The following is a 27,562-nucleotide window of genomic DNA, read 5'->3' on the forward strand; positions in this document are numbered from 1 at the left end:
CTGGATGCAGAGCACCTTTAATAATGTCTCAATATCTACCTCACTGTGTGCAGTTCTAATATAACCAGAAGCCAAGGGCACAAATGGAATTATGAGCCAAAATACTTTGGCTTGGTTGCTAACAACTACACTAAAACATTATTTTAATGCCTCTAGTACCATGAGTGAGCACGTTGGAGAGGCAACTCTGAGCTGGTGGGCAAAGAATCACAGAGACAGAATATCCTGAGTTGGAAGGGATTTGTAAAGACCGTGCAGTCCTGCTCCTGGCCCTGCACAGACACCCCAAGAACCCCACCCTGTGCCCTGTCCAAACACTCCTGGAGCTCTGGCAGCTTTGGGAATGTCACCATTCCCTGGGGAGCTGTTTCACCCTCTAGGGAAGAACCTTTTCCTGCTGTGTGTGCATGGGAAGAGCAGGAGTTGGATCTGGCTGGTGGAGTGAGCCTGGAAAGGGTCTCAGAGCAGAGAGCTGAATGCAGCAGGAAACATCTGCTGCCTCTGCCCCGAGTTTGTCTCCTGGCTGTGCCACGTTGCAGCAGCACAGGTCATGCTGGAATTGCACAACCTGCTTCCCTGGGGAGGTGTCAGGTTTTCCCTGGCTCTTTGGAGCTTCCTGTACTTGGATTAGCAAGGAGGAAATGGTGGCACCTGTGTGGGGCAGTGACAAAGCTGCGTTAGGGGTGATGGCCCCTTGTGCTGTGGCATGTACCAGCCTGGTTTTGCAAGCCAAGCTCCTCAAGTTCCTGTGATCAGGCAAGCTCCCAAGAAAGCCAGCTGAAGCTCTGGATTAGGAAAAGCTTTTCAGCTGCTGTGCTTGCTGTGAATGCAGCTTGCAGCCCTGGACAGGCTCCTGAGCTGATGGGCACACGGTGGTGAATTGTGTGCTGTGCCCTGGGGGTTACACTGGGAACATAAATGGAATAGAAATACAGATCTATGAAACTGTGTGTGATCAGTGTCTGCCTTTGGGTGTGAGCTCTGTGGGAGGGACCCTGTCCCACAGCGTTCCTGCTGGACAGGGAAATGCAGCAGCCTTTGAAAGTGCTCCACTTACTCTTAGCTTTCCTTTCCAACTGCATCCTTAAATGTATTTCCAACTGAAATATGTCCTAAATCAGCTGCTTCAGGGGTTTGGGTTATTTTTTTTTTTTATGAACAGGAAGGAACTGCAAATATGCTTATTTTCATGGTGAGATCACAGGCATCGACCACCACTGTGTATTTTGGTGTTTTAGTTCACATGTGTGTTTATGCATTTTCTTCCTGACCTTGCAGATGTTCTCAGCTACTCTTTTATAGATCTGACAAACTGACCCTTCCCCTCTTAAATACCAAATGTTCCATGTCAATTGAGCAAATAATGGAGTGGTTTTCTTCTGAGGAAAAGCTCTTTTTTTCCAGGACACAGTGGTGCTCCTGCCCTGCCAGTGTAGGTGCCTCAAATACTTTGTGCATATTTTGTCTTTTTTGGTAGTGATTTCACTGCTCCTTTTTATTTCCGCTGGTTCTGCCTGCTTGAACTCACTCTTTTGGTTTAAATTGACACTCTTACTGTTTCATCCTGTTGGAGAATGATGTTTTATGGAATAGGAAGCTTGTTTGGAATGGTGGGAGCAGCTGCAAGGAGGGGCTGAGGTCACTGGGCTTGTCCAGCCTGGAGAAGGCTGAGGGAGACTCACCAGGGGCTGCAGCTTCTTCCTGAGGGACAGCTCCAATCTCTGCTCCCTGTGACAGGGAACAGCTGGAGCTGTGACAGGTTTGGGTTGGTTATCATGGAAAGGTTCTTCCCCAGAGGGTGCTGAGTGTCCCCAGGGAATGGTGACATTCCCAAGGCTGCCAGAGCTCCAGGAGCGTTTGGACAACGCTCCCAGGGATGCACAGGGGGGATTTTTGGGGTGTCTGTGCAGGGCCAGGAGCTGGATCAGTGATCCTTATGAATCCCCTCCAACTCAGGTTGTCCTGATTTTAAGCCTGGGAAAAGCTGTCACCAAAGGAAGAGCAGTGGAATTGGTTTGGGTTTCTTCTTTTCCAACTCACCAAGGGTCGCTGTTGTTTTAAAGCTCATTTGTGGTGCCCAAATTCATCTCAGAGTTTGGTTTTTCTGCAGAGTCAAGGCTTGTGTTGGGGCAGTAGTCAGAGAGAAGTGAGAGGGATCAGCTCCATCCTGGCTGTGCTGGCCTGGGAAGGTTAATTTGTGTTTTTAATGCTGTGTCTGTGGGGCACTTCCTAAGTACAAAGAGCAGCTTTAACCTTAAGTTAAAAGTGCCTGAGATATTCATTCCCCTCTCTGCAAAATACGGATAAATACTTCTTGATCTGCCAAAAAGGGGCTGTGTGGGTTTAATTAACATTTGCAAAGTGCTTGTGGATAACATCTTTCATCTGAGGCTCTGAAGCGAAATATTCTCGGCATCCTCGCTCAGCATCGCAATTATTCCTCCAGCTGTCGTGAGCTGTGCCAACAAAAACTACTCTGCTGTCATCAAGGGATTGTTGATGCCTTGTGACTTGTTTGGATTTTGATACTCTCTTCCCCCTACTCCTTCTCCCCATACAATTGCTGTGTAAAATATAGTGTATTTTTTAGATCTGAGGGAGAGGATAAACCTGCTCCTTTCCTCCACAAACTTGTGCCTTGTGTTTAGTTCTTGCTTGTAACTCTTTTTTTGGTCTATGCCCTTGGATTAGAACTGGGTTTTTTTCCTCTCTGTTCTTAAAATACTTTTGGCCTTTTTTTTTGTCTTGTTTTTTTTTTTTTTTTGTATCTCTTTTTAAAATACTGCCATGATTTATTAAATACCAGTCACTCTAGAGAGGCCTGCTGGCCCATGCACTGTCATTTCTTATTTCAAGGTGGATGTGAAAAACCAGATGAATTCCTTCATTCCCCGAGTTCCCACTCACAACATTTGGGGAATTAAAACTTCCAGCTTTGTTCTCCCAAATTCTGCTTTTATTCCTTACAATGCTTTGTGAAATCCCCTTAAAAATCAATATTTCTCAAATCTACTTTTAAAGGAACGCCTTGTACATGTGTAGTCTCCAAGGCAATAATATTACCCCTAAGAATTTATAAATTAAATTGCTCCAGGTCCTAGCCAGGTTGAGGTTCAGCCTTTCTGCAAAACCAGGAGCACACCTGAGCCCCTCCCCAAGTCTATCACTCAGGTAAATTGGCCATTACTGTTATTTCTGTGAGGATTCATTAATCCTGACTTAAAAAGCATATAAGATCTAAAATGTATTTTTTTATATCTATACTTGAAGGAAGCACAAACTATCATTTGAAGTCTTGGAACCTCTAAGCTCATAATTATCTGTGGGAATGAAGACTACAAAGAAATGACTTCAAGAGCAGCTGTGTACAGCCTCTTTCATCAACCTGTGTGTTAAAGCTGCCTCTGTTTGCTTTAGCACTTAAAGCCTTGCTCCTGTTTGCCCTTCACGTGGAACAAAGCTGTGGGAGAAGGAGCTGGGGTCTGTCCCACCGAGTGCTGCTCCTTTGGGAAGGGAGCTGGTTCTTAGTGACATTCTGTTGTTATTGGCAAGGGTTTTAGAGGCAGAAAAATGAAATGCAGCACAAGAGCTCCTCTTGAAATTCCAGGTCATAAATCGCAGAGCGCGCAGCGAAACGTGGTTATTCTCTGCCTGCTGCTTTTGGCTTCAGGGGTTTGATGCTCCAAATTGAAATTAATAGCCCTGGTTCCCACTGAGGGTGGGTGGGGGGGAGTTGTGACTTCCCCAAGATTTGTGTCTGTGTTTGTCAGCGTGAACTCCGTTGTGGGAGAAGGGATGTCTGACTCCCACGTCAAACGTAGCAAGTTTCATCTTCCCAGATGAGAGTTCTGAATTCTGCCAAGCGTGTCTACGGTGGTTTTAAAAACAATAAATCTGACCATGGTGCATGCACTTCCCTCCTTGCCAGGCACTGGGATGTGGTGGGTGAGTACAGCAGGAGCTGGGATGAGATCCACCTCTGCCTGCTGTGCTTTGGGCTGAGGGGGAATGGAAAATCTTTGCGTGAGGGATGACTTAACCAAGAGCTTTGATTAAAAACTGAGGTGAGCCCATCTGAGCACCTTGATAATGATTTGCTCTTTATGCAGCTGCTGAGATCTGAGCTCATGGCAGCCCCTTTCCTGCTGTGTCCTTCAGGAGTGGTGTCCAAGAGGAGCATTCCCAGTGCTCCTCTCAGCTGGGGGAGGTTTTCTAGTTGCTTTTTTGGCTAAAAAGCTTTTGATGTTTTCTTGAGAAATATCAGGAAATGTTGCCTGATATTTGGAAGTCAGTTTTGCTTCCCTGTCTGTTTTGGAAGGGTTGGGTTTTCCCTTCCTCTTTCCTGTCTGATGCCTGTGGCAGTGCAGAGATCTCCTGAGGCAATTTGGATTTTCATGCCCAGCAACGCCGGGTGGGGGAATCAGAGAAACCTGGAATGATTTGGGTTGGAAGGGACCTTAAAGCCCATCCAGTGTCACCCCCTGCCGTGGGCAGGGACATTTCCCACTATGCCAGGTTCCTCCAAGCCCTGTCCAGCCTGGCCTTGGACACTCCCAGGCATCCATGGGCAGCCACAGCTTCTCTGAAGACAAGTGGCTGTGAGGAGAGACCTGGAAGAGGAAAAGAAAGCAAATAGAGCAATTATTTCAGCAGAACTTGTTCCTGTAACCCTGAGCTCTGGTTATGAGCAGCTCTGTGCCCTGAAGACCCTCCCAGCTGTGGATGAGTGGAGCAGGATGAGCATCCAGGGAATTTCTGCCCCTGCACTGGAACCAAACTGCTTCTCCAGCGTGTGTCATCCTGTGGTTTTACTGCTGACAAATGGGGCTCCTACTCCCCCTCTTAAGGGACTTTTTGATGTTCCAGCAGTGCTCATCACCTGAAGAAAGCTCAGAATTGCATCTGTGAAATGGTAATGCTGTCACAGAAGCACAGCCTTGTGTATCGTTGGCAGATATTTCCTCTCTCTCCAAAGACCCCGAGCCATCAGCGCCTGCTCCTTTTTTAGCTGCTCTTCACTCTGGGGCTCTCCTGTTCCTGGAGCAGAGGTGATCAACAAGCGAGTTTGTCATTATTTGTTTCCTTACATATTCCTTAATTACAGGAATTAATTAAGAGGGATTGAGAGGAGGGATTTCTCCTTTCTCTCCCTCTTGTTCAGTTTTTCTCATAATTTTTGGGGCTGGGTTTAATTGGTGAGCTGTGTCTCAGGAACTTCAGCTGATCTTCAGAAATCCATCCCTAGTGTCAGACCTCTTCACTGTCTGCCTGCCTCGGTGGCCTTTTCTCTCTTTTTTTGAGCAAATTGGCATTTCTGAAGCCGGGTGAGTTGTTCCCCCCCACCTCTGGGCCATTTTTTCCCTGCACTGCTATGATTGATTCCACCCACTCCCTTCAAGCAGCCCTTTTCACTTAGCAGAGTCAACACAGTCAAACGAACTTGGAAAACAGATTTGTTATTCCTTAATATTTCAAACTCCCCAGCCTCCCATTTTTACTTTATTTTAACAGAAGCCTGCTCTGGAAATCTTTTGTTGGAGGTTTTTATCTTGTTTGATGGCTGGCTCTGAGCTCCAGCACTCAACACACGTTTAATGGCTTTAAACATCATGTAATGCTTCCCATTCCCAGGATCTGTGAGCCTTAGACAGCTCAACACTCTCAGCTCTGGAAATGCAACCATCTGGGAGGTTAATTGGTAAAAATGCTTATTAACAGGAAGAGCAGCATCAGTCTGGGAGCAGAAAGTTGGGCTGAGGGTGCTGGGAGGTTCATGGCTCATCTAGGCAAATTAATCAGGATTCAGCTTCTCAGGTTTAATTGTTTGAAGTTTATGAAATTTAGTTCTTGCTCTGAATGAAATTTGCCTGAAGGTTTGTCTTAATTTACTTCCAGAGGTAAAATTAAGGTAATTGGAAAGAAGGTCACTTTTGCAAATAGAGGTTTTGTATTGTTGGACTAATTGACTTGGATTAATACCCTTTTACTTAAAAATAGAGTCATTTTCACTAAGTGACCCAAGGATTCAAAGGGATTCTGATTTACTTTGATTTATTCCCCATTTCTGTGGTGGCTGGGCCCTGAGTGTTTGTCACTGACCCTGGGCTCATGTGTGTTGTGCACAGCAAATCCACCCCATCCCCAAGGAAAATCTGCCTTCCCTGAGAAATAAAATGCTTGAGTCTTACAGAGCAGTTTTAACTGAAAATTTATTTTAAAGCAAGCAGTGTTTTTTTTTCTGGCACAGTAAAATAGTAAAGAAGAGCTCCCTGGATGCTTGTAGGAAATGCCACTTTTTGTTTTTAATTTTATTCTTTCCGAAGTCTATAATGAAAACAAAATTTCTGTGCAATGTAAAGGTTTTCAAGGCAGTCCAAATGAAAGCTTGGGCAGCTCATGGATCTGTTTTCCTATGGAAAATGCTTCTTCCTTGTGGATGTACTAAAGGCTGAAAAATCTTGCTTACAATTGGATCCTCAGATTTCAGTGCAAATCTGCTTTAAACCTCTTGAATCTACACACATAATTCATCCTTCCTGGCAAAAGCCCTGGTGCTGATTTTCCTTGTAAAATCAATAAACAGAGATAAAGAGGGAAAAGAAGTGCTGAGATCTTTGAGGGGTGTGCCGCTGCTTTTGCAGGTACTTGGGAGAAATGAAATTTAAGGCAATTTCCTCATCTCAAGCTGCTGTTCTTTTTGTAGGTATTGACTTTTAAATCTTGTTCCTTCTCCAGTTCCTGCAAGGAGAGGAACACTTGCACTGAGCTGAACTCGAGCAGATGGTGCTGGAAAAGTGTGAGCAGGAGAGAGGGACCTGCCTCTGCTCTCAGGCACAGGTTAAACACAATTTCTCTCTGTGAAAGCCCCTCTTAACATTAGACCTTGGCTATTTTACCTTTATCCTTTCCACTTGAATTACAGTTTTGCAGTTTTAAGTGTAATAAATTACCAAGTTTAAATGTGGTGACTGTTTCAAAAGCTTGGATTTTACCTGCCTGATATTTGGCTATGGATTCCTGAGTGGCATCAGGAATTACTGTCTTGGCATTTAGTTGAGCACGGTGGATGATCATAAAATCCCAGACTGGTTTGGGGTGGAAGAAGCCTTAAATAAAGTTCATCCTGTTCCACCTTCCACTATCCCAGGTTGCTCCAAGCTCTGTCCAGCCTGGACTTGGACACTTCCAGGGATTTGGGGGCAGCCACAGCTGCTCTGGGAATTCTGTGCCAGGGCCTCCCCACCCTCACAGAGAACAATTCCTTCCCAATATCCCATTGAAATCTACCCTCTCTCAGCCCAAAGCCTTTCCCCCTTGTCCTGTCACTCCATGCCTTTGCAAAATGTCCATTTCCAGCTCTCCTGTAAGGCCCTTTCCTTTCCTTTCCTTTCCTTTCCTTTCCTTTCCTTTCCTTTCCTTTCCTTTCCTTTCCTTTCCTTTCCTTTCCTTTCCTTTCCTTTCCTTTCCTTTCCTTTCCTTTCCTTTCCTTTCCTTTCCTTTCCTTTCCTTTCCTTTCCTTTCCTTTCCTTTCCTTTCCTTTCCTTTCCTTTCCTTTCCTTTCCTTTCCTTTCCTTTCCTTTCCTTTCCTTTCCTTTCCTTTCCTTTCCTTTCCTTTCCTTTCCTTTCCTTTCCTTTCCTTTCCTTTCCTTTCCTTTCCTTTCCTTTCCTTTCCTTTCCTTTCCTTTCCTTTCCTTTCCTTTCCTTTCCTTTCCTTTCCTATTTTCCTTTCCTATTTTCCTTTCCCATTTTCCTTTCCCATTTTCCTTTCCCATTTTCCTTTCCTTTCCTTTCCGTTTTCCTTTCCCATTTTCCTTCCCGTTTTCCTTTCCCATTTTCCTTTCAACCAGGAGGGTTTTTTTGGGCTCACCAGAAGCCCAAAGCTGCTTCCCTTGGAGCTGAGGTGTCTCAGGGTGATGCTGGAATATGAAGTACCTCCAGAAGTGCTCCAAGAAGGAGATTTCTCAGATCTTTTCCAGTATAAAGTGTTTTAGTCACCGATGGTGGCTTTTGGCAGGACCTTTGCAGGGAGGGCTCTTTCATCTCCAGGTGGGAGCAGCGTGTGACCTGATGGAGTCTGATGCCATGGAGAGCAGTTGCTGCCCTCGGGGGAGGATTTGAAGCCACATCACATCTTCTCTTCTGAGGATTTGCTGTGTTCCTGCTCAGAGTTCCATGAGGGTTTTCCCCAAAGAAACCTTTAGCTGCTCATTACCACCCTGGACTCTCTCTGGGAGCAGCTCTGGGTGTCACTGGTGACCACTGTCAGTCATTGTGACATTCCTGCCCTGTCCCCTGGCCCACCTGGCACAACCACAGTTAAACTTCCAGCTCCAAAACCAGCACAGCTTGGTCCCAGCTCCCTTTAGGACATTCCCCAGCCTGTGCCATTTCCTGACCCTTGGGCTGTTTGGGTGCACTCTGGCTTGGTTTGACTCACTTTTATAGGTACAGCCCATTGGTTTAGTCCTTGTCCCTGTCATTTAACCTCTGATTATTCCTTGTGTCACCTCTCTGTGGGCACTGAGCCCTTCCAGGTGAGGGACACTTCTCCAGGATGGTGCCCATGGACCATGTTCTTGGGGCTATCTCTATTCACACTAATATTGACATTAAATTTGCTGATAATAATTAGTCTTCCCATGGCAGGATTGTCCCTTCTTTAATTTGTCTTGTCTGACTTGACTATAAAAGTGTTCAAGTGTCAGAGGCTTTCTCTGTAGTCTGTCTGGAGCCTCAAAACTTTAATTTTGTCACAACACAGGGCCTTTCTCTCTCTGGTCTTTATCCTAATATTGGTGTCATCATGCCAAATTCCCTCCTCTGCCAATATGCCCAGGCCTTAATATGAAATTAAACCATGGGAAATCCAAACTACTTGAGCAAAAAACTCCAGATTTTGGTCATGAGGTGGCTCAGGGTGGCTGGGGAAGCAGTGCTGATGGAAATCTGCACATCCAAGGGCTCCCTCAGCACAAGATGCTAAAATCAGCACCAAAAGACAGATAATTGGCTGCATATTTCTCAATTTCTGTGATTTTAATCCATTAAATCATGTACCAAATGCAATCCCACGTGGTTTAAGGTTTATGGGGAGAGAGAATGAGGCTGCTTTCTCTTGGTGAGCAAAGAAATTTAAAAGCAATAGGTTGCCTTTGGTGATACCTCACTAACACTGTTTCTTCATCCCATGGCTACAACCTCAGCCTTTACAAAAACTGGTTTATTTGTTTTGTTTTGGTTTTTTTTAGGAGAAATCCAAGACAAATACTGAAACTTCTTAGGTATTCATATTTGAGGCATGTCAAACATCTCGTCTTGGCAGAACCAGTAGAGGCTAACACATAAAAGTGTAATAAAACAGATATTTTGCTCCTGTCTGCTGTTACTACGAAATTCCCATTTCACTTTCACTTTCTGAACAAAACATTACCTTTTCATGTTGAATCCAGATCTGTAAGGGATGCTGAGCTTTCGAGTTCGTGTGCACCCTTATTGGGTGGGATGTCTCATTTTAAGGATGTGGGACTCTGTGGGCTGTGGCAGTGGAAGCAAGGAACTGGTTTTGTTCTCTTTAGTGCTTCTTCACAGTTTCTGCAGGCTGGAAGTGCCTCCTTCTAGAAGCAGCAGAAAATCAAAAGGAGATCTGAGGTTTTCAGTGTTGTGGTTCTTCTCTTTGCACAGCTGGTGCTTCTCAGAGATGTTTCAGATGGGGAAGTGAAACCCCAGGCTTTTATCCATGGAGCACTGCGTGTTGATTGCTTGAAGTATTGCAAACTCCCAAGTAGTTAAGTGAAATTTCCAGGAAATTACCATTATTTAGGTCAGCTAAGTGCCTTTGAGTTGCCTTTTGTGTGTATCTGGTTCTTGTTGCAGCAATACTTCAGAAAAAAACACAGCTGAAAGAGCAAACCGCTTGGTTTGTGACAGGATCATGGAATGGTTGGGGTGGGAAGCGACCTGAAAGATCTCATTTCAACCCCCTGCCATGGGCAGGGACACCTTCCACTATCCCAGGCTGCTCCAAGCCCTGTCCAACCTGGCCTTGGACACTTCCAGGGATGGAGCAGCCACAGCTTCTCTGGGAATTCTGTGCCAGGGCCTCCTCACCCTCACAGGAAACAATTCCTTCTCAAATCACATCCATGCCTGCCCTCTGACTGTGGGAAGCCATTCCCTGTGTCCTGTTCCTCCATCCCTTGTCCCAAGCTCCCTTTCCAGCTCTCCTGGAGCCCCTTTAGGCTCTGAGCTCTCCCTGGATCCTTCTCTTCTCCAGGTGAACCCCCCCCAGCTGATCCAATTCCCACCATCCTCAAAACAATTCCTTCTTCTGTGAAGATTCCCAGGTCATATTTTAGTGCAAGGGAAATGGCCTCAAGTGTCACCAGGGGATGTTTAGGTTCGATATGAGGAGGGAAATAAATCATGGGAAGGGTTTAAAGCACTGGAGCAGCTGCTCAGAGCAGGCCTGGAGTCACTAAAACGTGTGGATGTGGCACTTGAGGACACGGTTTAGTGGTGACCCTGGTGAGGCTGTGCTGGAGCAGTCTGTGTCTCACAAACGGGATGGGACCCTGATTTATTACCAGGATTATTAGGATTTATTATCTGTCTGTATCCTACAAGCAAAAAGCAAGAGACACGGAAATAACAACATCCATGCAAATCCAGACCAGGGACAAGATGGCACCTTGTGCAAAGCCTTTTTCTGCAGATTCTTTGAACCAACAGCATCCAAGAAAAGGTGTAAAGTCATTATACTCTAACCAATAAGAAAGGGACCCACGTGGGTTTAACATTACAAAAGGACTTCTATAAACCTCAAACAATACACAATAATTTATTATTTTAGATGGAAACTTTTTCTGTCTTTGCAAAGCATATATCCAGAATTTCTCACATCTTGAACTATCCATACGTTCTTGTTCTTTCTTGTTCCTTGTGATAAATATAAATGTATTCACTTGGTTTTTAACTTCCTGGTTTCCCGTGAGAAGGTTTAGAAATATCCCAGCCTTTCTTAGCTTTGTGTCTATTTTCTGAGGCCTTTTTGCACTTTCTCAAGTCTTTTACTTTTTTATATTCCTACAATGCTGGTTGATGGTTGGACTTGATGATCTTGGAGAACTTTTCCAACCTTAACGATCCTGGGATTGTGTGAAACCCAGCAGAGCTTTTGGAGAAGCCTGTGCTGCACAAAATGAAATCAGACAGGGAGCCCCCCCCGTGCCGCGGGCAATGGAGCGTTTTAATTGAAGGCAGCAGGGCGCGGCGCTAATGGCAGGCAGCCTCCTGTCCCTGCCCGGCTTGGTGGCACCTTCCTGCCAGACACCATCACAGTGTCACATCTTCAGGAGATCGGGGGGTGGAGGATCTGGCAGCTCGCAGTGTTTATTCCATGAGCACTGGCTGGAGTGCTTGTTCTCTGTCGTGGCTCTGCCTGTGGTGCTGGGATGAGGCACAAGGGTTGAGAAGGATCTGGGAGTGAGTGAAGGTCTCAGGGTTCAAGTTCTGCCTCCCTGGCTTGGAGTGACCCCCATGAGCCACCAAGGCCTGGCTTGGTGACCCCCATGAGCCACCAAGGCCGTGTCTCCCGAATTTGGAGTGACCCCCATGAGCCACCAAGGCCTGGCTCAGCCACCAAGGCCTGGCTCAGTGACCCCCATGAGCCATCAAGGCCCAGCTCAGTGACCCCCACAAGCCACCAAGACCTGGCTCAGTGACCCCCACGAGCCACCGAGGCCTGGCTCAGTGACCCCCATGAGCCACCAAGGCCTGGCTCAGTGACCCCACAAGCCACCAAGGCCTGGCTCAGTGACCCCCACGAGCCACCGAGGCCTTCCTCAGTGACCCCACGAGCCACCAAGGCCTGGCTCAGTGACCCCCATGAGCCACCAAGGCCTGGCTCAGTGACCCCACAAGCCACCAAGGCCTGGCTCAGTGACCCCCACGAGCCACCAAGGCCTGGCTCAGTGACCCCCATGAGCCACCAAGGCCTGGCTCAGTGACCCCCATGAGCCACCAAGGCCTGGTTCAGTGACCCCCACGAGCCACCAAGGCCTGGCTCAGTGACCCCCATGAGCCACCAAGGCCTGGCTCAGTGACCCCCACGAGCCACCAAGGCCTGGCTCAGTGACCCCCACAAGCCACCAAGGCCTGGCTCAGCCACCAAGGCCTGGCTCAGTGTGACCCCCACGAGCCACCAAGGCCTGGCTCAGTGACCCCCATGAGCCACCAAGGCCTGGCTCAGTGACCCCCATGAGCCACCAAGGCCTGGCTCAGCCACCGAGGCCTGGCTCAGTGACCCCCACGAGCCACCAAGGCCATGCCACTGCCCAGTGGCAGATCCATGGAGGCTCAGGGAAGCAGGGCTGGGCTGCTGCGTGTGAAGCCTGCACAAATGGCTCATTTGCATGGTGGGCTCCCATGTTTGCAGAGTCTCTTTTGGGCTAGAAAGTGCTCGGCGTCACTTTCTGGTGAGCAGGTGTTTGGCAAGGAAAGAGCCATCACACCATCAGCTGGGAGAGAGGAGGAATCTGCTACCAGTGTTGATTCAGAAGTCATGGCTGCTCTTCAGGAAACTTTTATTGGAAGAGTTTTCTGAAGTTCTTTTCCTTGAAAATGAAACGAGACACCTGCTGGGCTCCCACTCTTGTGCTTCTAACTCCCTTCTTCCCTGGGAGAATTCCTGACCCCACCCTGGCTGTCCCCTCTTGTCAGGGAGTTGTGCAGAGCCACAAGGTCCCCCTGAGCCTCCTTTTCTCCAGGCTGAGCCCCTTTTCCAGCTCCCTCAGTTATTCCTGGTGCTCCAGCTCCTTCCCCAGCTCTGTTCCCTTCCCTGGACACGCTCCAGTCCCTCAATGTCCTCGTGAGGGACCCAGAAGTGTCCCCAAGGCTGGAGGTGCCTCAGCAGTGCCAGGCACAGAGGGACCATCACTGCCCTGGTCCTGCTGGCTGCACTATTAAATTGATTAATTAAATTAGTCAGTGTTGCCTTGTCTCTTAGTTCCCGTGGAGTTCTCATTTATCTTTTTGCTGTTTGCAAGGTTTTCTTTAGGACTGAACTTCTGAACATGACTCAAAGCCACAATTCCAGATTTGATTCAGACCTCAGCAGGTGCCCCGAAGGGATTGTCGGGCTCTGTGGTGATTTTTGCTCATCCTAGCATCCTGTTTGTATCTGGTGTGTTCCTGAGTTGCCAAATGGATGAGCTTAGGTTCTTTTGCTCTTTTTTTCCTGACCCCATGGATCCCTGAGGTGATGGCTGTGGCTGGAGCTGTGGGACGCTGCTCTCTGTGCGGGTTTTTCCTCCTCAGCATTCCCACATCCCCGTCTGTGGGTTTGTGTTCAGATTGGTGAGTGGGAATTACCATTTTTTAAAACACTCCTGCAGCTTTGCAAGCTTTCATCCTGAAAAAATGAAGCCTGTCTGCCCTTTCCTCTGGGAATGATTACAGAAGGGTTTTAGCTTTAGGGAGAATGTTGGACAGAAGTTGCTGTTGGAAGGCAGAGGTGCAAATGGGATTTCCTAAACGCAGCCTTGCTCCAGCTCTGCCCTTGTGTAACACAGTGGCAAAAATAGCAATTCTTTCTGGGAAAACTGGAGCAGTCTTGGAAGGTCCCACCTGTTCTGTGCTCCTTATAGTTCCTTTCTGTTCCTTGTAGATTATTTTCCAGAGAGATTTTGGCACTGTGGGAGCTGGGCTCAGCAGCAGCCACGGAGCTGGGGCTGTTGCCATTTTCTGTGGCCCTTTGTGGGGATAAGTAGGTCAGTGGCACCAGTGCTGCTCGAGACACTTCCCCCTGAAAGCAGAGCAGAGCTCTGGGGCTGTTTCCTGGCCTCTTGCTTTATTCAGGGTTACGTGTTTGGCCTTCAAACTGGCACAGGGTGACGACTTCAGTCTGCTGCTGTGGCACTGCCTTTCTTCACAGGCTCTGAGCCACTCATCCCACAGCACAAACGTTCTGAGGGACTCAGGGCATCCCTGTGATGCTGCTGGCTCTGGATGTGGAAAGGTGATGGGAGAAAATGCTGGCAGGGGCTTCCCATTCCTACCACAACTTGTGATTCCAGATTACCCCGTGCTGCTGCCCCGGTGGTGAAGCCCCTGTGAGGGGTCAATACAATATCTCAGCAATTCAGAGTTGGATTGAGAGTTTTGGACTGGAAGTTCTGTTATTCATTTGTTTTGGACTTTGTTTTGAGAACCTCAGAGCGTTTTACAAAGAGCTACCCCTGCTCTGGAAAATCAGCAGAAAGTCCTGGGTACTGGAATGTGTTCTCTTCCAAAAAAACCCCAGACTTCAGCACTACATGACTGAAGGGTCAGCAATAAGCACCCTTTCCTCCTTCCTTTCATTCTTTTATTGTGTTTAACTTGTTGGGGTTCAATGCCTTAATGCCTTTGTTTGTTCTTTTTTTTTTTTTTTAAGCTTCAAGTTTGAGTTTTTGTATGTTGCTGGCATTTCTTGCTCCCATGCTCAGATTTTATTTCAGTCAGAGCTATGAAGTGGTTGAAGTCAGACCAGCAGAAGATGATTAATTTTTCCTGTCTCCCAAGATCATCTTTGGAGACTATCAAGACACATGTTCTCAAATAGATTCCCTGGCAGCGTGGGGGTTATGGGAATGGCTGAGCAAGGCTGTGCCCTTTCCTTCCTGTGAAACTGGGGTGGTTGGAACATGCCAATCAATCCATTTTGTGTAGTGCTTACATCTTTTGCTCGCCTTACAAACAAATTTGTAAGACGCTTTACATCCTGCTGAAGGGGAAGTAGCTTTTGATTATTTTTCTCCTCTCAGCTGCTATTTGTGACCCACGAGCTCCCTGGTGAATTCCCAAGGAATGCTGCGAGCCAGGGAACCGGAGCAGAATTCCCTGAGGTTGTGCAGAAGGGTCTGAGGCACGGCTGGGAACCAAACCCCAGTCACCCGGCCCTTGCCTTAACTACTGTACAAGAATTTCCTCCTACTGTGCCTCTAATAGAAACTGCAGGGCCAAATTAAGTGGGCAGATTGTAATCACTGCTGCTGAGTTATCCCAGCGGTGGAATTACTGCAGCCCTCTGCTTTTCCCTACTAATTTGGAAAGTTTGCTGCCTCTTCCCCTCCCGGAGCTCCACCTTGCCACATTCCAGGCTCTGCCTTGTGGGAAAAAGAGCCCAAATGACCATAAAGAGCCCAGATGTTGTGGCTGGGGGCAGGAAGCACAAGTCAGCTCTGCCTGATTTGTGAAGCTAAAAATAGTGGGAGCATTAATACGAATCTGTGCCTTCAGCCCGGCCTCTCCAGAGGCATCTTCCTTGTGGGAGCAGAGGGAGCAGCTCGTTAGATTAATTCCTCAGTGGCTTGGTTCCTTGTTTTATTTGCATTACAGGAGTGCCTGCAGGCCTGAGTGCAGCTCAGACCCCCAGCTAGGCATGGCATGAGACTCTGTGAGCCTAAAAGATGCTCTGGATGAATTTCAGAGTAAGGAAATGTGGTGAGTGACAGGGAGGGGACAAACCCTGCAGCCACGTGGCACCGACAGCAGTAAACCTGGGTGAGTTGTTTATTTTCTGTTACCAGCACAGTGAATGTCTCCAGCCCTTCCCCAGGCTCCTCACTGGGAGCTGTGGGATGGCTGGTGCTTGGTGGATAATTGGGAAAAGCAGCCACTGTCCCCTTCCTGAAGCAGTACAGGAGGATGGTTGCTTTGGTGAATGTCCTGCACAACCTTCCAGAGTCACTTCAAATCCCCTTTTGAGTGATTTCATGTCAGGGGCAGCCAGTGGGAGAGCACATTTGGGTATCTGGGGACTGGGGAGTGTCTGGGCAGCATTTTCCAGCCTTATGGGTGGGGTGGGGAGGGTGGGAACAACGTGATCAAAGTGGCTTTTGTTCCCCGCAGCATAGATTATAGTAATGTTGCTATGGTCACAAATCTCCCTCAAATTGCTGCAGACAATTCATGAATTTCCTTTTTTATTACATCCTAACACTGAAAACCAGCGAGGCTGCCAGAAACCTCTCCCAGGGAAATCTGTAACCGCTGGAGATGTCAGGAGCTGCAGGAAGGGTTGGAATTCAGGTAGTGTGAGTATTGCTGTGCTGGGGGATGCTCTGAGGGGAATCTCTTGTTGCTGGAACTTTGGGATGCTTTTGAGGTGAAGTAATTAAATTAACCCAAAATATCTAGCTGCTCACTTCCATCCCATGACTCCTGATTAATTAGTTCTTCCCATCTCCAGGGTGATTGGAGAGCTTGCCTCAGTCATAGGCAGTGGAGCCCTGTAAGCTTTATCCTCTTTTTCTTCCTTTCCCAAGGAATCTGTGTGGTCAGGAGAGCCTCACCTGACACAGCAGTGAGGCTCCTGAGGTTGGGCTGAGAGATCCCTGGCTGGGAGATCCCTGGCAGTGCTTCCTGCTGCTGCAGCACATGGAAAATTGTTTTTTTTTTCCTCCTGTTTGTAGCTTTGCTCACTCACGAAGGAGCGTGGACCTTCAGCAGAATTCGTGTGCCCTGAGCACTGGGGGTGAGGGATTTGTCATTGGTTTCCTTCTGGTTTAAGTCAGGCTGTACATCTTGTGTGAAATCACTCATCTGAAACTCTTGTCTTTGTGGGCAGAGAGGGAGGGAGAGGGGAGGAAGTCGATTTTGGCTGCAGCTTTCTCACCCCACAGCTCCCTGTGAATTGGTCTGTGGGGGTTCTCTCAGGGCTTGTGAACAAGACTCCTCCTCCACTTGGTCACTGCCTTCTGTGGCCCTGGGCAAGTCATTTAGCTCTTTCTTGCATGAATTGCCTTAATTAGTGCCTTCAGGGTATCTCAAAGTTCTGGTAATTGTTGCTTCTGCTTGTACACCAAGGCAGTGACCAAGAGCCCTGGGCATGTTCAGCCTGGTTCCTTGTTAGTCTGTAGCCAAATAAACATCAAAACTGCTTTTGCTGTTTGATGTGACAGCTTGGAGGTGATGACTGAGCTTAGAATCCCAGCTGGTTTGGGCTGGAAGGACCTTAAAGCTCATCCCATTCCACCCCCTGCCATGAGCAGGGACACTTTGACTGTCCCAGGTTGATCCAACCTGGCCTGGGACACTTCCAGGGGTGGGGCAGCCACAGCTTAACCCAAATCATCACTGTGGCCATTCCAGCACTCAGATTGTACTGCTGGGACCTTGTCTGAAAATCAAACCTCATGTTATTTTCATCAATTTGTTAATTTGATCTTCATTGAAACCCATCCTTGGTCCTTGTCCTCTTCTGTATGGTGGGGTAGATTTTTTGGTTCCATGTGACAGAGCACGAGCTTTAGTGCATTAAACTTTCTTTCACAAACTTAGACTCACATTTTATGTGTCTACAGTTTGTATTACTTGAGGAACTGCCAGATTTATGGTTATTAAATGTGATGGAACCTTTCTGCCCAAAAGTAGAAATCATGGAAGCACAGGATTTGGGTTTTCAGGGACCCTAAAGATGTAGTTCCCACCCCCTCCCCTGGGCATGTCGTGTTCTTTAAGTGCCTGGGTAAAGCCCAGCCAGTGTTTTGGATCTTTCATGTTTATGGTTTGTTCTTCTTGGGCTGCCTGGTTTTTGTGGGCATTGTGGGTCTCTTGTGTAGTGCTTCAGCAAGGATCAGCATTTTGGGGTGACTCTACACAAGGGTTAGGAAGAAATCCCAATGCATTTTCTGTGAGCACTTCTGTGATGAGCCAGAGAAGGACAAACGTGTAGGAGCTGAGAAATGGAATGAGGATTGTGGAGGAGTTGGAAACAAAGGAGAGAAGTGTCCTGGAGGAGGAATGGGGGATGAGGAGACACGTTCAGTTTGTGGGCAGAGGCCATACACCCTGATTTCATTCTTTTATTTCTCCTGTGTTTTTTATTTCCTTCTCGTGCTGTTTTCACTCACCATACCCACACTTCCAGTTAATTTCTAAGAAGAGAAATAAAATACTGAAACTGTTTTGGCAGCTTTAAAAGCAGGAAATCCACATTACTGTGGTGTGGCTTTATCAGCCTGTTCTCACACTGCTGGCCTGAGCTTTGCCACCCTCAAGTGCCCTTCCCATGGCACGGGGAGCTCAGACTGGGCTGCTGGGGCTCTCAGCTCCATGTCTGGCTGGAGAAATCCAGGCTATCCAGAATGGACAGGCTTGGACAGCTCCAGCACCCACTGACCTGCTCAGTGCACTTCTGTTGTCCCACACCCATGGTGAATTTTCATGTTCACCCCACAAATGGTCTCGTGACTGACTGAGCAGAAAGATTTATGTTCAGGGGAAGCATAAATAAACTCTTTCCCCAGCACTCAGTGTGCTAAATGTTAGTGTGATGTTTTGCTTCCCCCAGAACTGGAATGCTTGGCACAAGAAGGGTGTGGATCTGTTAGAGTGGGTCCAGAGGAGGCCACGGAGCTGCTCCAAGGGCTGCAGCCCCTCTGCTCTGGGGGTGTTCACCTGGAGAACAGAAGGATCCAGGGACACCTCAGAGCCCCTTCCAGGGCCTAAAGGGGCTCCAGGAGAGCTGGAGAGGGACTGGGGACAAGGGATGGAGGGACAGGACACAGGGAATGGCTTCCCACTGCCAGAGGGCAGGGATGGATGGGAGATTGGGAAGGAATTCCTGGCTGTGAGGGTGGTGAGGCCCTGGCAGAGGTTGCCCAGAGAAGCTGTGGCTGCCCCTGGATCCCTGGAAGTGTCCAAGGCCAGGTTGGACAGGGCTTGGATCAACCTGGGATAGTGGAAGGGATCCCTCCATGGCAGGGAATTGATTTTTTTAGGAGTCTCTGACAAAATGATCTTTCAGGTCCCTTCAACCCAGACCATTCTGGGATGATTTGAAGTGTCACAAATGTGTGTGTCAAGTGTGGGTCCTTTGTGGTCTCTGTGGCCACCTATTTCAGAGGACACAGCATGCAGCAAACAGCACACGTGGCTCCAGGTATGTTCCCTGTGAGAGGGATGGAGCTGTTCTCTGGTGCAGGGGATTCTCTGGCATGCAGCAGGTGGAATGTGCTGCTTCTCACCCACAACTTGCTGATTTTTCCTTTCCTTCTTTTCCTCCAAATTCTTGGCTGCCAGGCTTGGGTGGGCTCAGGAGCTTTGTGATAAAAAAAAATGACAAAGCTCTAATCCTGGCTCTAATCCCTCAGTGTGCCATCAAAACACAGATAAAAAATACTTCAGGTCCTCCTTGGTGTGTATGTGGAGGCAGAGAGGGGCTGGGAGGTGGATTTTTGGAGGAAGGACTGTGTGCAAATCTTTCCCAATTCCATTCCTGTAATCCGTGTTTAACATTCTTGTTCTGTGCTTCAGCCCCTCACCTTTCACTGGAGTGCTCTGAGATTGCTTATCTGAAAGAGATGGAGGTTCATTATGTTAATTGGCTCTGAAATGACTGCATCAAATATCAGTAATTGGTATTATTATTCTGCTCTTGTTGTGTCCTGGGGTTTCCAGGGAGCAGAAATTAATATGGAAACCTGCTCTTTGTGCTGTGGTTGCTGGCAGAACCTCACGTGAGGCTGAGGTTTCAAGAGGCTGTTCAGTGATTCTGGTAGCAGAGAGTGGGACTGGTGACATGGAGAGGGGAAAGATCCCTGCTCAGAGATGTCTGTGTTTAATCCCAGCTCCAGGAGAGCTCCCTGCTCCGACTGGGGGAGTCAGAGCTGTGAACACAGCAAAGACACGGCCACTTGCCACATGAACTATGGACGTGTGGCTGGAAAATTGATTTTAGGAGGGAGCAAGCATGGAATGAGCTGGTGCTGCCTCTCCTGACTGTGCTGCCTAAAATTGTTTGGAGAAGGGATAACTCCTTCTGGCATGGTGTGGCTGCCTGCTGCTGACAGCACTATTTCTACCCAGTTATGAGATCCTTTTTCCTCAAAACTCTTCCCTCCCAACTCTCGGGTTTGTCCAGAATGGTTCTGTGGAGCTTTCCTGATGGTGCTGACAGGAGTGAGCTGGGGCATGACTCGATCCTCTCTAAGCTGCAAAGCAGAGCAACATTTTGGTAATTTGCTGTAATGGGATCTCTGTGCTCAGCAGCATTTGTAATGTAGGTTGGGATTTGGTGTGGATCAGAGGACATCAGAAAGAAGGGAGGGTGGCTGGATAATTCCTCCTGAGGGGCAGCAGCTCTGATCTCTCTGTGAGCAGGGACAGGACACAGGGAATGGCTGCAGCTGTGCCAGCAAGGTTTAGGTTGGATATTAGGAAAAGGTTCTTCCCCCAGAGGGTGTCAGGCACTGGAACTGCTTCCCAGGGAATGGGCACAGCCCAGAAGCTGCCAGAACCCTTGGACAATGCTCTCAGGGATGCACAGGGTGTCTGTGCAGGGCCAGGGGTTGGACTGAGATCCTCGTGGGTCCAACTCTGGATATTCCATGATTCTGTAATGGATGAGGAATAAGAAATTCGGGGTAGGAGCCAGAAGCTGGAGTAAGGACAGCATTAGCAGGTAGGAGATCAGGTCCACAGAGGGGAAATGAGAGTGAAGGAAATGTGGAACTGCTTTTAGTTCCTTTCTTTCTAAGCCCTTCTGTTTGTTGGTGATCCCTAGGGGTCTGGCTCTGGCAGAGGGCTGCAGGGTGACATGCTGAGGGGTGCTGGCTGCTGTTGAGCCATGGATAGCTGTGACTGGGATATACCCAGGACACCCAGGAGCTGTTTGGGACAGGCCTGTGGCCATCCTGACTGGAGGGAGAGTAAGCCCAAACCAGGAGTTATTCCTTCTGCATTATGGAAGTGTTTGTAATGATTCCCTTCATTTTCCTTCCTGTCCTGCAGCAGCCAGGCTGGAAGTTGCCCAGGGAGTTGCTTTTTCCATCCCTGGGGTTCTGTAATCAAACCCCTCCTCTGTTTGTCCAGACCAAATCACAAATACCTGAGGGATGTAAATCAAGCTGATTGCACTTTTACCCTCATCTACAACTCCAAGCCTGCTGGTTTCTTCTCCTGCTCTCTGCTTTTCCAAGCACTGGTTTGCTTGGCAGAACCAGAGGGATCTGCATCACCCAGAGGTGAGCTGGACCATCATTCCTGATGCTCATTAAAAGCTGAGTTCCAGTTTTGGGGGTCCTGTGAGTTGGGAAGAGTGTTAGAGCCATGTATGAGATACTCAAAAATAACGGAAAATATTGATTTGCAGAAGGAGAGCTGCTTGGAGCAGTGGATGAGAACATGGTGGGCAAGGGAATCCTTTTTTCTCTCCAGCTGCCTCGTGGATGCCTGGAGCTTTGTAAAGAAATTTGCCACAGTCTGATGCATTCATTGTGGAATTAAGGACAAACTTTGATGCTACTCTTTTAGGACTGTTTCCTTATTATTTGAATCTTTGCTCAGAAAAAAGTCTCAAGGTTTCTTTCCACCCTGTCTCTGAGTCCTCTCTGAGCAGCACAAGACACCGTTGACCTTTCAGTGGACTCAGATTTTCTGAAGTTTCACCTCTTTTTATTTAATTTCTGGTTTTTAAAAATAAAATATTCCTTAGGTTGAAGTTGGAATGATGCAACTTTCATCTGGGAACTATTTTAGATGTAATTTGAAAAAACAGACTGTAAAACACACACTCATAAAAACAGTTTGTCCTTTCCAATGTACTAGAAAATGATTCTCAGCAGCCTCTTAATGCCCTCTGCTCGCCTGTATTTAAGCTCCATGACATGCTCAGAGACACAGTTACAGTGGATTTTAATACTGAGTCATACATAAATTCCCAGTATGGATCATTTGGGGAAGATGAATATGGAGAATATGTTAATAGTAAAGAATTTGAAGTCATTGCAGATTTTGCAGCACTCAGTGTGCACGAGGAGCTTGGTGACTGTAAAGTCGCTGTCCAGTTTGGCTTGAAAAATGAAATTACTCAAAAAATGTGCCTTGAACTTTGGAAATGGTGTGGATGTGCACAAATACTCCTGCCTTAGAACCGTGGAATCCCAGAATGGTTTGGGTTGGAAGGGACTTTGGAGGTCATCTCATCCCACCCCTGCCATGGGCAGGGACACTTTCCACCATCCCAGGTTATTCCAAGCCCTGGAAGTCTGGCCCTGGACACTTCCAGGGATTTGGGGGCAGCCACAGCTTCTTTGGGCACCTGTTGTTTTTGTTGGGAATGTCTTGATGAAGGCGGGAATGATGAATCTGACTCCATGTTCTCAGAAGGCTCAATTATATTAATTAATTATAATATTAATTATATTATATTATTTAATATAATATAGTATTGTAATAGTATATTATTTAATATAATGTAGTATTACAATACTATATTATATTAAATAATACTGTACTATACTAAAGAATTCAGAAAGGAATACTTAGTGAATGCTAAAAGGATAATAATGAAAACTCGTGACTTTTCCCAGAATCTCCACACAGCTTGGCCAAAGAATCACAGAATAATGAGGTTGGAAGAGACCTCTAAGATCATCAAGTCCAATTTATGTCCGAACACCTCAACTCAGAATCTAGACTACAGCACCCAGTGCCATGTCCAGCCTTTTTTAAGCCCATCCAGAGATGGTGAGTGAAAACAACTCACAGCAGAATCCAGTGAAACAATCACCTGTGGGTAAACAATCTCCAGACACGTTCCACATGAGCAAAACACAGCAGAAGCAAATCAGATAAAATTGTTTTCCTTTTTCTCTGAGGCTTCTCAGCTTCCCAGGAGAAAAATCCTGGGTGAAGGGATTTTTCCAGAGAATGTGAATGCCACAGGCACCCTGTGCCTGGGCCTCCCCGCCTTCCCAGCCAGGAATTCCCTCCCAAGATCCCATCTAACCCTGCCTTGTGTCTGTCCCTGTCCCATTCCCTGTGTCCTGCCCCTCGTGGCACTATCCAAAGGTGTGGATCAGTTTTCTGCACACTTCTGGAACCCAGCTCCCCACTTTTGACTTTTTAGCATTCCTTGTGCCTCCAGCTCTACTCAGGGCAAATTTTTGGTAGGATCGAGGCACCACTTAAGGGTTTAAGCTGATCCCATCAGTTTTCCAGAGGGTGCCACTGATTTCCCAGCTTTGATTTGATGCTGTTATTCATGAGCATCTCCCTCAGCCCCAGGGAGGTCCCTTGATTAAGTCATTAGTGCTCCGTGGGACTCACGGGGAGCCCAGGCTGCCTCAAATAATGAGCTGAGACAAGAGTGGCAGCATCAGATGCATCAGCATCCTGCCCCATGCCTTCCCCTTCTGATTCCTTATTTTTCATGGTGGGCTTGGTTACGGTGCCATCTGATTTTTGTGAGAGGGATTTTTTTATTGCTTGGCTGTGGAGAACTAGAATTGGGCAAGGATCATGTAAAAACAGTGTCTGGTTTGACCTGCCCTTCCTCTTCTTCATCCCCAGCTTCAGGGTTTGCTGGAGACTTAAAAAAAAATAAAACCAAACCAAACCAAACATCAAATTGCTTTTGAGTAACGTGAAATCCTGATTATGGAAATGTGAATAATGTATCACAACACACATTTTGTGTTCTGCCTGCTCAGAAATCCTGCTGGTGGTCTGTGCATGGGCATCTAAAGGGAATTTTTAAAATACCTTTATGGCTAAAATGGGTGGTTTTGGGTGCAAAGCAGCACTGATGTGTATTTTACGGACAAATAAAATATTGAGGTCTTTTCCAAAGGAGCAGGCAGCCTAAATTGGGTATTGCAGCAGAGAAGGGTGGGTGAGGAGCCCTGAGAGGGGACTGATGGATGTTCTTAATCTGGGACAGGGGAATGGTGGCATTCCTAAACTTTTTCTGTGTTTGAAAATCCCATTTTCCATTGTTCATGTTATGCCAAACTTCAGGTAGAACGTTCCAGTTTGTTGCTTGCTGGTGCTTTTTGGGAAGACTGTAATGCAAACTGTTCAGCTGTTTTGGAGGGTGAGACTGAGAAAATACATTTCCTTACAATTAAAAAGAAGTAAAAATAAAGGCAGGGTGACCAATTCAAGCCAGGGTGCCTCTGCAACTGGATATTTGGCAAATACCTCATTTGCAGTTCCCATAAAAATCCACCCAAGCTGGGCCAGTTTGGAATCATGAGGGAATAAGGGCAGGGAATTAAGAGAGAGAGGAGGGAGAAAAAACTATTTCTTAATCATCACTGAATCCCACCCTCGGGTTGGATCCTGTGTCATTTTGGGGAAGCTGCTGGAAACAATCTCTTCAGAAATTCTCTTTCTAGGTTTTGAACAGCCTGGATTTTACTTTTGCAGGGAGGATGGAATTCAGTGGGAATTTCCCTCCCTGTATGTGAAAATCTGTATGTATACATAGGTGTATGGTGGTGAAGATGATAAAATATAAATGTCAAAGTGTTTAGGGATGGGGTTTAGGGCAGCCTGGGGTCGTGGAAAATATCTCTGCCCGTGCCAGGGGGTGGAACTGGATGAGCTTTCCCTTTCAGCACAAACCATTCTGTGATATATTAAAATCTGAGGCATCCCCTCATGAGCAGAAGCTGCCAGTCCTTGCCCATCCTCTGAGGCTCCTGTCCTTGTGCAAGGCAGTGTTGGTGCTTTAAGAGCTTCATCCTGGGCCAGATTTGGGTTGAAACAGCTTCAGGAGATTTTAGAAAACCCAGTTGTACAAATTGTATCTCTGTAGGAATCCAGGCTGGAGGTGGATGGTGCATTGGGCTCTTGGCTTGGAGTCTCACAGGGGACAGTGGGGATAAAAACCTTTATTTTTCTTTTGGTGGAAGTGCAAGAAAAATAAATATGGTGAGGCATTACAGAATATTCTGGACCTGTCTTTCTGATACAGGAAATTTTTCTTGGCACAGAAAACAGCTGAGATGACCACACATGTCCCCCATGCAGGAATTAGTGCAGGAGATGTTCCAGTGTCACAAACCAAACCAGCAAACAACCTGCTTGACTTTGAGATGGAGCCTGTGACAAAATGCAGCAGAGCTCTGAACTTCACAGCCTCCTGAAAAGGGTTTTGCACATGTTGAAGTTACAGAATTAAATAAACATCACTGCTGGTGGCACCACCCACGGTTCCTGTGGTGACAAAGACCTGCAGGAGTCCAAGGTAGCAGGAGGAAAATGTGAGAGTCACTGAAGGATGATTTGCCTTATCTGCTGGGCAAACAGATTTGCCAGTTTTTCAGGTTATTTTTGTTTGATAGGGAGCAGATAAGCAGATTCATTTTTTAAGGAGCACTTCTTGTGCTTAATCAATTTTCTCTTGTCTGTAGTGAAAAGAAATTGAGTGTAAAATTTGTGCTTATGGGGAGGAGTGGGTTCTCTGTGAGCTGCTCTGAACAAATCCATCTTTGTGTGACCAGGCAGCATCAGAGCTGCCATGAAGATCCTGTGAGCCCCTGTCTCTGCTCTTTTTTCATCAGGATAGGAAACAAAAGTCATGGAAAAACCGTGATAAAGCTGTAGATGTGATCATGGCAGTTCCTAGGAGTAGCTGCATCCCGGCCCTTGTGATTTTCATCAAGCACAGAGAACAAGAAAATCTGTGGAGTTCACAACACAACACACAACACTTGGAGTTCACAAGTAATAAATTGTTCCAAGAAGGTGATAAATGACTTGGAGCAGTCCAGCTGATTTTTAAAGTGCAGGATGGAGTGAGCAGGGTGGGCTGTGCCTGGGGCACAGGGCTCAGCCCTCAGGAGCAGCTGCTCTGCAGAGGTGCTCGTGGTTGGGCTGAGCAGCCAAATCTGCTTCATTTCCCTGAGTAAAAAATGTTTAATGCCATCTATGGACATGTGGGCTGGGAAATAGGAACAAAGGGATGTTTTTATGGCAAAAACTGAATTTCTGAAAATACTGTTCAAGTAGCTTCTTTAGCTCCAATATCCGTGTGTTAAAATAGATGTGGGAAGAGCTGGAGATCCTGCAGAAGGAGCAGCAGGGCAGCTTTTGGATCAGGGTGAAAATATCTAGAGTTGAACTTTTAAACTCTCCCACTGTGCTTATGGATCAGGAGAGAGAGCAAAACTTGAATCCCTTTTCTGGGAGTAGGGAGAAGCTGCATGGAAGGTGACATTGGAAGGCAGACACGGGCTGGGATAAATCACTGGAGAAACTCCCAGGAAGGGTTGGATTTGCTGCCTCTGAATTTATTTTTGGAGGTTGAACTTGCTTTTTCTTTACCTGTGGGAATGCTGAGATATCCAGAGAGGGTGATAACAGTTTCCTTCCAGCAAAGGAAGTTTCCATTGCCTCTCTTGAAGACAAAATCTCAAGGCACCTTTTCTGCTGTGAAAGCAAAATGCTGTCGTGGAACAGAGGGTGGCTTTGCACCATAAAATCCTGGAAGTTCTGGCTTGGATCAGTTCCTTTCAAATGAATTTTGGCAGTGGGCTGGGAGCTTAGGACAATTTTCTGGAGGGGGATTGTTGCTACTTCTATGTGTTCTTCCTGCTGGAGAAGGAAGAACTGTGCCAAGACAGATTCTGTGCCTCGAGTTATTCTTTGCAGCAGTTCATTTACCCCTGCTGACTTAATGGTAATTCTCTGTGCCACTCAGCTGGTTTAAGGTGAAAAGGATTTGTAAAATCCCCAGCTGTTGGTTCAGGTGAAGAGGAACACCAAGAAACCTTAATTTCAAAGTCTTGAGCCTCTGCAGTGTGTGCAAAGTGATTTATTTAATAAAGTTTTTCTGAGTTAGATAAGGGGGGGGGGGGGAAAGCCCTTCTTTCCTCTCAAAATTAAGTCCTAATCATGAAATCATTTAGGTTGGAAGACTTCTCTGAGATTATTGAGTCCAGCTGTTCCCCAGCACTGCCAAAGCCACCACTGATCCATGTCCCCAAGTGTCACATCCACACAGCTTCTAAATCCCTCCAGGGATGGGGGCTCCACCAACTCCTTTGGGGAAGAAATTATCCCTAATACCCAATTGAAATATTGTCTTTTTTCTTGTTGATTAATGTCAGGAGTAACAGTTCCATGGTAAATGCCCTGTTTTCCTTATCCACCCTCATTTCCACCTTGGAAATCCCTGTGCATTCCTTCTTTTCCTATGCAAAGCCCTCTCTAGGTTTGCAGACTTGAGCTTGCTGAGGGAATTTAGGGATTTTTAAAGGGAATCTTTGTCCCTTTGGGATTTCAGTGGTCACTTGGCCATCCAAAGGTCAAGGCTGAGAGTTGTGCCTCCTGCAAGAGGGCAGGAAAGGGGAATTGTGGCATCTGGGGTGGGGGATTGGGAACACACAGAGCTCTCAGGGGAGCATTTCCAGCCTGAGTTCCACCCTGCCCTGTGTGCTGGCAGGCTCCTGCTCAGCTGAAGGTGAATTATTACCTTCAATCCCTTTCCCTTCTGGTGATTCAGCAGCTTTTAGGGCATCTCCAGCCTGCCTGAATTTGGATCTTGAGGCTGAACCCAGGTACAGGATAAGGAAAAGGCAGGAGAAGCTTGGCAGGTTTGGACTTGACTCTTGGGGCCAGGGAGGATAATTTCCCAATTTGTTTCTGGGAAATCACTTGGTGTTGTTCAGGTTTATGGAAGAAACTAGCAGTTTATCCTTCAGCAGCCTGTTAAAATTCCTTTCTCACAATGGGATCATAAAATCTTTGACTTTCCCTCTGCTTGCAACAACAGGTTTTAATTTCCCTGTTT

General features: G+C 47.1%; 1 protein-coding gene across 9 annotated transcripts in view; it reads left to right on the forward strand.

Annotated features, from left to right (window-relative positions):
• EXTL3 (exostosin like glycosyltransferase 3) overlaps window positions 1–27,562 on the forward strand; it is a 134,382-nt gene that overhangs the window by 52,155 nt on the left and 54,665 nt on the right. Inside the window, exon 1 of one of the 9 annotated variants that reach the window (XM_064411537.1) lies at window positions 16,008–16,068. The exons of the other annotated variants lie outside the window; for them this stretch is intronic. The gene's annotated coding sequence lies outside the window, so the exon portion shown is untranslated. Of the gene's footprint in view, window positions 1–16,007; window positions 16,069–27,562 lie in introns of those variants that run through there. 9 annotated transcript variants of the gene reach the window in all.

The sequence above is a fragment of the Passer domesticus genome, chromosome 3 (genome assembly GCF_036417665.1).
Source record: "Passer domesticus isolate bPasDom1 chromosome 3, bPasDom1.hap1, whole genome shotgun sequence".
In the NCBI taxonomy this organism is placed as follows: Eukaryota; Metazoa; Chordata; class Aves; order Passeriformes; family Passeridae; genus Passer; species Passer domesticus.